This window comes from Panthera uncia, assembly GCF_023721935.1.
Source record: "Panthera uncia isolate 11264 chromosome C1 unlocalized genomic scaffold, Puncia_PCG_1.0 HiC_scaffold_3, whole genome shotgun sequence".
Lineage (NCBI taxonomy): Eukaryota > Metazoa > Chordata > Mammalia > Carnivora > Felidae > Panthera > Panthera uncia.
In genome coordinates, this window is record NW_026057584.1 from 61,921,365 (window position 1) to 61,932,867 (window position 11,503).

At 41.5% G+C, this 11,503-nt stretch overlaps 1 pseudogene; it reads left to right on the plus strand.

Annotated features, from left to right (window-relative positions):
* The first annotated feature begins 2,959 nt into the window (after positions 1–2,959).
* Positions 2,960–3,057, plus strand: LOC125911993 (uncharacterized; annotated as a pseudogene).
* Positions 3,058–11,503: the final 8,446 nt, after the last annotated feature.

Below are 11,503 nucleotides of genomic sequence, written 5' to 3' on the forward strand. Positions count from 1 at the left end.
TCACTCAAGAAATATTCACTGGTTGAAAAAATGAATGGAAGGATGGTTGGATAGAAAACTATCTGTGCACTGTTGTCTCCTAGGACATCCTCCCAACTAGGTAGAGAACCCTCACAGTGCTTCTTGGCAGTTCTTCTTCAGGGACTATGGAAACAAACCAAAATGGAATATCTTGCATCAGGGACAAGACAGAAACGGTCATAAAGGAAATCTAACCTAACCTTACGGGTATTTACAGCTCTTAGAAATCAGCAGAGGGCATCAGCCAATTCTCAAATACCAAGTCTGTTTGTGACATCTCAGAACTTCATTACTCTCCTGACTGATCTATCTTGATCCAAATAAGAAAGAAGACCACTAGGCCACCAATCAGCTGAAAAAGCCAAATAACTTCTGCATTTACCCTGTAAAATATCCCTTAGTCAGTGAAAAACTTTGCACTCATTTCTCCCATAGCCTTGAGCTTCCTGAGTTAAAAGCCTTGCGATAAGCTCATTTTTCCGTTTTGTTTTATTCATTGTAGAGTTTGGTTTTTGACAGGACCCACCACTCAAAGGTGGGTCCCGTCAAAGGCCCATTTGGGGTTCATACAATAGAATTTAATAATGAAGACACTTTTATTTACTTCTTTGCTCTGTTTTGCAGAAGAGCTGGGTGAAAACCTGGTCCCCTGAGTCCTGGGCAGAATTTCTCAGTGAATGGTTGGAGAATTGTGTGTTTCCAGCACAGCTCAGCTCAGCTCTGTCAGGCACCTTGGCATCCACTCGGTCCTGGAATGGCTGTGCCTCGCCGGGGTCTGAACAGGAGCTCAAGTGGCTCTTCTGGGGCTCTGAAGCAATTAAAGTTGGGATTTGTTCTTCTTTGTCATGAGGCTGTTGGATTTTATGGTCTTTTTAGAAGCCTTGGTGACTGCTGGCCCCACTCCAGAGGGCATCCTTCCTCAGATGTTCCAGGATGCTGCAGCCCACTGAGAATTTTGCAGACAAGGTCCCGGGCCCACAGAGTCAGAGGCCAGGGGCTCAGTTTAACAGAACCAGGCCAGACTTTACCAGTGCAGCTCAGTGACTATGACTCCTTTACTCCATCCCCTCCAGTCTGTTTCTCCCTTTCCTGGAGCTGAGCCAGGCTTCTGGAGGCGGTCTCCCCCTCTCAACAGGACCCTGTAATTAACATTTCTTCTCTCCTCTTTTTCTCTGCTCCAGTTCCATCTGCAGTTGCCTAATCACAGCATTAGCAACTGCAGATCTGATCCCACTCCTGATACGGTCTCCACAAGGGAGGGCTTTGAGCCAAGAGAAGACAGGCTTGTGGTCATGAGAAACGAAAGGAGCCTCCCCAGGATGAAAAGAGGCCATGTCTGTAACCCACAGTACTCGGCACGGGAAAAGTGCTCTTACAAGGGTTGCTGGTCTGATGTTAGTTGTGTAGTCTTTTTTTTTTTTTCAAGTTTATTTGCTTATTTTGAGAGAGAGGGAGAGGGTGGAAGGGGGCAGAGAGAGAGAGAGAGAAAGAGAATCCCAAGCAGGCTCTGCAATGTTTTTGTTTTTTTTTTTTTTTTTTTGGGACAGAGAGAGACAGAGCATGAACGGGGGAGGGGCAGAGAGAGAGGGAGACACAGAATCGGAAACAGGCTCCAGGCTCCGAGCCATCAGCCCAGAGCCTGACGCGGGGCTCGAACTCACGGACCGTGAGATCGTGACCTGGCTGAAGTCGGACGCTTAACCGACTGCGCCACCCAGGCGCCCCTCTGCAATGTTGATAGTGGGGAAAGCAATGAATGTATGGGGGCAAGGGATGGGCCTTCTCTGTACATTCTGCTCAATTTTTCTGTGAACATAAAAGTGCTCTAAAAAATAAGACTTATTTTGGGGCGCCTGGGTGGCTCAGTCGGTTGAGTGTCCGATTTCAGCTCAGGTCATGATCTCACTGTCAGGGAGTTCAAGCCCCACGTTGGACTCTGTGCTGACAGCTCGGAGCCTGAAGCCTGTTTCAGATTCTATGTCTCCCTCTCTCTCTGCCCCTCCCCCACTCATGCTCTGTCTCTCTCTCTCTCTCTCTGTCAAAAATTAACGAACATTAAAAAATAAAACCTATTTTGTTAAACTCCATATACTCACTGCCAACTCCCAAATTTCTTTCTCTCTTTTTTTTTTTGAAAGAGAGGGGGAGAGCATGAGTGAGTGAGGGGCAGAGAAAGAGAGAGAAAGAAAATCCCATAAGGGGCAGAGAGAGAAAGAGAGAGAGAGGGAGAGAGATAATCCTGAAGCAGGACTTGACCTCACCTGACATGGGGCTTGAACTCATGAACCGTGAGACCATGACCTGAACCGAAGTCAGATGCTTAACCGACTGAGCCACCCAGGTGCCCTCAACTCCCAAATTTCTATCTCTAACCCAGAGCTCACACCTAAATACTTGACTCAGTTAGTTATTCAATGATTTGCTCAACATCTCCATTTGGTTACCTAAAAGGAATGGCACATTTAACATGTCCGAAAACAAATTGTTGATTTTCCTCATTTCAGCAAATAGTAATTCTATTAGTACTTAGATCGAATACCCTTGGAGTCACCCTTGACAGGATGGAGACCGACATGGGGCTTGAATTCATGAACTGTGAGATCATGACCTGAGCCAAAATCAAGAGTTGGATGCTTAACCACCTGAGACTCCCAGGTGCCCCTTAGTTGTGTAGTCTTAAAGTGACTCCCCATATATTGTCTATTAGTGTCAAGTAAGGGGAAAAAAACAACAAGCAATGGAGAAATTGTACAACACCTTGACCAGGTGGTCCAAATTATCATCCGCATGGGACAGATGACATCATGTGGCTCCAGATGTGGTACCTTGGACAGGACACACCTCACCTGGGCAGCATTCTGGCTGAGATTATATAACCAACGTAAACATGAGGAAACACCAAACACATAATGAGGGACGTGCTATAAAACAAAATGGCATGTGATACAGATATTTAAAGTTGGAATAATACCGGAAAGATTACCATTGCCCCTGCACAAAGATGATATACAAATTTGTGAAGAAAAAGAAATGGTGTGGGGCAGACAGGAGATCAACATCATAAAAGACAGATTAAAGGAGGCTAAAGGAACACGACAGTCAAAGGTGGTACCTGACTTTAGACTGGAGCCTGTACTGAAGGGAAATGCTATAAAGGACATTGACAGGTCAGCTAACAAAACTTACATATGGAGGGTAGATTAGATAAAAGCACTTCATCAGGCATTATGGTTATGTAACAGAATACTCCTACTAGAAAATATACACTGAAATATTTAGGAGTAAAGGGCCATGAAGTATACAACTTACTTTTACCCTGTTCAGAAAAGAATTACGTTGTGTGTGTGTGTGTGTGTATACACACAGATAGATATATAAATAACTGTAGATGTAGATTATATATATAAAAATTTTCTCTGAACGATTTAAAATTGTTTTAATGTTTATTTATTTTAAGAGAGAAAAAAAGAACTTGAGCAGGGGAGGGGCAGACAGAGAGGGAGACAGAGACTCCCAAGCAGGCTCCATGGTGCCAGTGCAGAGTCCCAATGAGGGGCTTGAACTCAAAATGTGAGATCATGACCTGAACCGAAATCAAGAGTTGGATGCTTAACCAACTGAGCCACCCAGGTGCCTCTCTCTGAACTATTTTATATACATGTATATAGAGAGAGTTGGGAAGAAACATGCAAATGTTAAAGTAAGTGGAGTAGAATGAAGAAGTATAGAAATGTACCTTTTCTATTTTTGCAACAAACACATACTGATTTTAAACTCCATTATTTAAGGGACAACTGGGTGGCTCAGTCAGTTAAGCACCGACTTTGGCTCAGGTCACATCTCAAGGTTTGTGAGTTTGAGCCCTGCATTGGGCTCTATGCTGACAGCTCAGAGCCTAGAGCCTGCTTTGGATTGTGTCTCCTTCTCTTTCTGCCTCTCTCTCTCTCTCTCTCAAAAATAAATAAGCATTGAATTCCCTTGTTTGAGCAAAAAAGTAGAGATGCAGCATAACATAGAAATTGAGTGTAGTATGGGGGTCCAGTGGACCTGGGTCTAAATCCTGGCTCTGCCACTACCAGCCGTGACCCCTAGGGCAAGTTACTCTGCCCCTGAGTCTCAGTTTCCTTCTCTGTGGAGGAACAGTCTGCAAAGTTCTGTTACAAAGATGAAGTGAGGCGGCACCTAGCAAGTGCTCAGTGGAGGGCATGACGTTCAGGTCATGGGCCAGGGCATGGTAAGAGCTCTCCAACCATTAAGTGTTATGATTATGAAGATGCTGTACCTCCCCCACTCGGTGATGCTGCCAGATGCAGTTTCACAGAAGTATAAAGGCTCTGGGGAGTCAGAGGACAGGGGCATCCAAGGGATGCAGTATTGGGGTCATGGCTTGTGCTGGGAAAAGAAAGGTTCCTTGGTGGGAGAAAGCCTAATCAAGAAAGCCACGTAAAGCACACTGTATGTGTTCCAAGGAGCTTCCCCAGACTAACATCATGGTCTGCTCAAACCTTCCTCCGCTGTTTAATAAGGACAGGTGCATGTGTGTGTGTGTGTGCGCACAGGTGCATGTGTGTGTGTGTGCGCGCGCACACACACACACACGCACACACACACATGCTTTATTTGATCCAAGGGCTGTGTGTCTTGGACAATTTTACCACAAAAGCCTAATCTCTGCTATAAGAATTATCAATCCCTTCACTTAGGTCAAACTTTCTGGCCTCCAACAAATACTTCTAAAAAAATCAAAATGCCTTTAAATAGGGGCACCCGGTGGCTCAGTCAGTTAAGCATGGCTCAGGTCATGATCTCGCAGTTCCTGAGTTCAAGCCCCATGTCAGGCTCTGGGCTGATAGCTCAGAGCCTGGAGCCTGCTTTGGATTCTGTGTCCCCCTCCCTCTCTGCCTCTCCCCTGCTGACTTGTTCTCTCTCTCTCTCCCAAAAATAAACATTAAAAAAATTTTTTTAAATAATTAAAAAATAAAATGTCTTTAAGTAATTAACTCCCCTCTAAGAAATCCTGAAGGCATGAAGAAACCAGAGTCTGGGGGGGGGGGGCGGGGAAGGGAGAAGGAGGGTAATACCCCTCTTTCTGCAGCATTAGACCCAGGTGGCTCACCTACACTGGCTTCAACGTTGGCCTTACTTATCATATATACCCGGTTAGTGGATTCTGTCCCGGAGAGATCATGTGGTGACAACTAGCCCATCCTGCAAATCTGTTGATAGCCAGCCAATCAGCCAGCTTCCGACACTCCTAACTCAGCACTGCTTCGTTCCTGACCTCTATGGTGGGTTGTGGAAACCACACTCGCTTTAATTCATTGAATCCTGGCTCTGCAATGAACTCATCATGTGACTTTGGGAAAGTTATTTACCTTCTCCGAGCATCGGTTCCCTCTTCTATTAAACTTGGGCAATAATATGTACCTCCTAGTATTGCTTAATAAATACCAGCCCCTTTTCATCCTCTATAGTTGAGTGTCATAACAGGCCCATGAGTTGCTATTTGAAAGGGCACGTTTATAATCAGTCATTTTGTTCATATTTTCATATATTGATCTCAGTGTGAACATTTAGTTAATAAGAAAAGACTTTCAACGCAGCAGGAAATTCTCCAAAGATATTCTTCAATGGGTGGTAGGTTTTAAAGTGTCTCTAGGCCTCTGGAATGGATAGCGGTCAATTAGCCTGCCTCTTGCCTGAGAAATCAGACTAATTACTGGTGAGGCTTGGCTAATGGGGTCTTTTGTGAACTCCCTCCCTAAATGAGAAATCTTTAACTTTTCACAAAACCTCAATCTCATTTGTGCTGCTGATTCCTAATATTTCTAAATAAATGCTTGGCCTCTGGGCTTTTGTAGTCAAATAACCCAAATCAAACCAAGCTGCTCTGCCAAGGGAAAATTTTACTTTGCGTAAATCTACTGGAAGAAACTTTTAGAATCAATTTGAAATCACCAAAGGCAAAGACTAGCTGCAGTCCACTCTGGGGCCAGTTTTGTGGATGTGGGCTAAAAGGTGAGTTTACTCCGTTTGGGTTTAAATGACTTGTTGAGATGCCCAAACAGTAAACAGTGGCTGGTTTCAGAGCTCAGAGTATGCAAGAAGCAGGCTTGTCCCCCAACCCCAAGTCGACTGCCACATATAGACAAGCTCAGGGTTCTGTACCTAAGGCAGAGGACGCAAAATCCAAGGAAGCCATTATCTGTCCCACATCAACCTAGAAAGGAGGTGAAAGAGTCTGGAAAGGCAAGAGGAGTTTGAGTCAGGAAGTCACTTGAAGACAGCCAAACTTGAAACAGAAATACACGCAAATGCCAAGAGAACGAGAGGGGTAAGCAATTCAGAGCTTGGCAGGAATCTGGAAAAGATTCCAAAAGTGAAAACGGAGCTGAGGTGTAGCCTACATGGTTGGCTAGAGGGACCTGCTCCAACAGAATCTCCAGTGACCATGGAGGGGATATCTGGAATGGCCTACATGAGTCTTTCCTTCCCACTTCTTCCTCATCAAGGACTTCCACAACAACTCTTGAAATGCAGGATCAAAGTAGAACTTGGGAATGCTGGGTGCCTTGGATTCCTGTTATTGTATTAAATTACATTGAATTGCCTCCTAGAAGACCTGAGGTCTTCTTCTATTGGATTTTTACCAGCTCCATTTGTTCTTCCCAAAAAAATTTGAGAAGACACGGTTGTCCATCGCATAGCTGCTTGGGATATTCTGGGTCTTCAATCTATTCTGACTACATAATGGGGGAACAAAATCCTTCTTTTGGGTAAAAAATTTCAAGAAGATAAAACAAAGAGGCACAAACATGTTTTCAAGACATAGTTTTTTATTGTAATGGGAATTCCTGTCAAAAGTTAGGATGCAGCGAACCCCTGTTTCATTCCCTCTCCTATACTTCTCCACTTGGCCTGGGATATCCTAACCAAAATCCTCTTTAAAGCCTTCAGCATCTCCATTCTCTAGTCCCATTCTTAGCACATGTATCTCCCCTCTAGGAACAAGCTTAGGCAGGGGTCTCAATCAGCACATGCAAAACTACATATGTCTCAAAGGCCCATCTGTAGGCAGAACAAGAAAGCCTCTCATTTCTCAATGACTATGGCTGTCAAGCTGCAGTATACATATGGACTAGTTAGAGAACTTGTTAAAATGCATATTTTGGGTAACTTCTTCTAGAGTCACTAAGTCTGGGTGCATTTTTGAATAGTCATTCTAGGTAATTCTGATTCAGGTATAAAAAGGACACGTTTGAAAGACTGTTTGAGGGCTACATTAGTATCATAAGTCCTAGAGAACCAGCAACAACTCCAAAGAGGAATAAAGGGTCATTTCCCTCCACTTCTCTTGACCAAAAAGGAATCATCCCCAGGATCTAGATCTCAAGAAAGCCACGTGGTTCAACTGTCCCACTCCAAGATGGTGCTTTGGGAGTCTATGTTACCCATAACAGCGGCTGCCTTCTCCTAAAGATCTTGAGGGGGCAGGATTCCATAGCCTCCCATGCAAAGCCATTCCAGTGTCTAATTGCCTTTCAGTTAAGAAGTTCTTCCTTACATTTAATCAATTCTTTGCAAGTCCTTGCAAGACTCATCAACTCTTGCTCTATTCTCTGTGTAGATGGAAAAAAACAAGTTATTGTGCAATTTCTATCCATTCATTGAATCACAGAGTATTGGAGACAAAAGGGATTTCAGATATAAACTGGCACTGTGGTTTTATTTGACCTATGAAGGTGCTTGTCCAAAGACACACATAGATTCAGTAGATTATTTAGTTTCCAGTGCCTGCAAAACATCTGAGGGAAGCTGTCCAGGAGGTGGTTAACTATACTAGTCTTCCATCCTGTGCACTTTCTATTCTACTGTGTTGCCTTAATTTGGGGATAGGGATGGGAGCAATCCTCTAGCCTTCTCCATTTCAGAATATACATATGAACCTCTTCATCATTCCTCCAAAGAGATGTGTTTTCCATCATCGTAATCATTTTAGCTGCTTGTCTTCAGATTTTCCTTTGCTCCAAATAGGGTTGTCAGATATAGCAAATAAAAATTCAGGATGCCTAGTTAAATTTGAATTTCAGATAAACAACTAATATTTGTTAGTAAGTGTCTCCGTGCAATATTTGGGACATGCTTATACTAACAACAAAAATTATTATTTATCTGAACTTCAAATTTAACAGGGATTTGTATATTTAATCTGGCAACTGTCATTCCAAACATTCTAGAAGTGTAGCAATTAAAACTAGAGACAGAACTTTCACATCTTCAGCAATTCCTCATACTCACTATTAACACCCCCAGTCTCATGGTCTTTATGTTTGAAGCTCCCTCTGCTAGAATGTTCTGCCCCAAAATATCTGTGTAGCTTGATCCCTTACTTCAGGTCACTTCCAGATTTCTATTTATCAAAGAGGTGTTCCTGATCATCTTACAGAAATCTCACCATTAATTCCAACCTTCTCACTCTGATTTATTTTTCTGTCATCACTTATTAACACCTGGCAAAGTATATGTTCACCTACTTATATAATTTCCATCTCTTGCCTTAAAGTAGAACATAAACTCCATGACAGAAGGCACTTGGCTCTATTCATTGCTATATTCCTATCATGTAGAACAGGGCCTAGCATACAATAGGCCATATATTAGTTACTTAATGCTGCATTAAATGACCCAAAAGTGAGTGACTTAAACAATAATCATTTATATCTCTTACTGTTCCCGTGCTCAGGAATTCAGGAGACTGGGCTAAATAGTTATAGCCAAGAGTTTCTCATGAGGTGGTGATCAGATGTCAGCCAGAGCTACAGACATCTGAGGACTTGTTTGGGGTTAGAGGATCCACTTCCAAGGTGGCTCACTCATGTAGCTAGACAATGATCCTGGCTGTTGGCAGGAGAGCTTTGTTCTCTCCATTCCTCTTCACAGAGCTGTTATGAGGTTGACTTCAAAGTCATACGCTGTCACTTCCTCCATATTCTATTGGTCACATAGGCCAGTACTGACTCCATGTGGGAGGAGACCTATATTAGTTTTCCATTGGTGCATAGCAGATTATCACAAAATCAGCAGCTTAAAATCACACAAATTTATTATCTCATGGTTCTGTAAGTTAAAAGCTTGGGAAGGAATTTCTAGGCTTTCTGCTCAGGATCTCACAAGGCTGAAACCAGAAACATAGACTCACAAACAGAAGGGAAGTACTAAAATTATAAACCTAAATCTCAACACCTTAATAATTACCTTAAATGTAAGTGGTCTAAATACGTATATCAGAATGATTTTTTAAGTGCCCCAATTATACGCTATACCCAAGAAACTTACTTCAAATGTAATGATATAGACAAATTGGAGGCAAAAAGATGGAACAAAATATACTGTGTACACATTTTCAAAACAGAAAAAAACCCAAGTGGCATTATTAATTATATTATTACAAAGTAGACTTCAGAACAAAGAAAGTGATTAGGCATAAAGAGGGTCATTCTATTATAATACAGTGAGCATTTCACCAAGAAGACATAACAATTCTAAATGTGTATGCACCAAATAGCAGAGCTTCAAACATGAAGAAAAAACTAACAGAACTGAAAGGAGAAATATATATGAATCCACAGTTATAGCTGGAGACTTCACACTCCTCACTCAGCTATTGACTGAAACAGTACACAGAAAATCAGCAAGATTATAAAATTGCTGATTTGAATAGTCACCATCAGCCAAATTATCTAATTGGCATTCATAAAATACTTCATCCAACAATAGCAGAATAGGTATTCAAGTGTCCATAGAACATTCACTAAGGTAGACCATATCCTTGGTCATAAAATAAACTTTAACAAATTTAAAAGAATTTAAGTCATATAATATATGTTCTTTGACCATAATGGAATTAAACCGGAAGTCAATAACTGGAAGAAAAACCCAGAAAATCTCCAAACATTAAATGCCTATATTAGAAAGGAAAAAGATCTCAAACCAATTATCTAAGCTTCCACCTTAATAAACTAAACATAAATAAATAAAATCAAATAAACCTAAATAAAGCAGAAGGAAGGAAATAATAAAGATCACAGCAGGAATTAATGAAATTGAAAGCAGGAAAAAAGAATAGGGAAAATCGACATAACCAAAAGCTAGTTCTTTGGAAATAACGATAAAATTGATAAGCATCTTGTAAGACTGAAAAGAAAAACGATGAAAGACACAAATTCCCAATACTGGGAATGAAAGAGAGGACACCACTGTAGATTCAAAATGCATTAATAGGATAAGTAAACACTATGAACATCTCAATGCTTATAAATGCAAAAATTACATAAAATGAAGTAATTCTCTAAAAATCTCAAACTACCAAAACTCCCCCTAAATGAGATAAGCAACCTAAGTAGTCTTACAACAATTAAACAAATTAAATCCATGGTTAAGGCTATGTGAAAAAGGAATTTCCAGGCCCAGATTGTTTCACTGCTAAATTCCATCTAACATTTAAAGAAGAAATAATACAAGTTCTACATGCCTTTCCAGAAAACAGAGGAGGAGGGAACACCTCCCAACACTATCATGATACCAAACCTTGACAAAGACAGCGCAAGAAAACTAAAAATATCTCTCATAAACATAGGTACAAGTCTTCAATGACGTATTAGCTAATCCAATCCAGCATAGATATTAAAAAACAGTACACCCCCACCAAGCGGGGTTTATCCTAGAAACGCAAGGCTGGCTTCAATGATCAAAAATCAGTCAATGTAATCCATCTTATCAACAATCTGAAGATAGTATCAACTGATGGAGAAAAAGAATTTGACAAAATTTAACATCTATTTATAATTAAAGCTTTCAGCAAACCAGAAAGAAAAAGAAACTTCTATTAAAGGAAATCTACAAAAAACCTAGGACTAGCATCAAACTTACTTAGTAGGTGAAAGACTTAATACCCTCTCCCTCAGATTGAGAACAAGGGAAGGACGTCTGCTGTCACAATTTCTATTCAGTACCATACTCCACATCCTAGCTACTGCAACGAGGCAATAAAAAGTAATAAAAGGTATACAAATTAGAAAGGAAAAAACTTCCCCCATTCACAGATGACATGATTGTCCTCAGGGAAGATCCCTAGAAAGCTATAAAAAGTTCCTAGAACTAATAAATGAATTTGATAAGATCATAAGATACAAAGCCAACACACCAAAGTGGTTTCTTTATAGTAGTAATGACGTTGGAAACTAAAATTTTTTAAAAACACCACTTACAGGGGCGCCTGGGTGGCTTGGTCGGTTGAGTGTCTGACTTCGGCTCAGCTCATGATCTCACGGTCCGTGAGTTCGAGCCCCGCATCGGGCTCTGTGCTGACAGCTCAGAGCCTGGAGCCTGTTTCAGATTCTGTGTCTCCCTCTCTCTCTGCCCCTCCCCTGTTCATGCTCTCTCTCGGTCTCAAAAATAAATAAACGTTAAAAAAAAAAAAAAA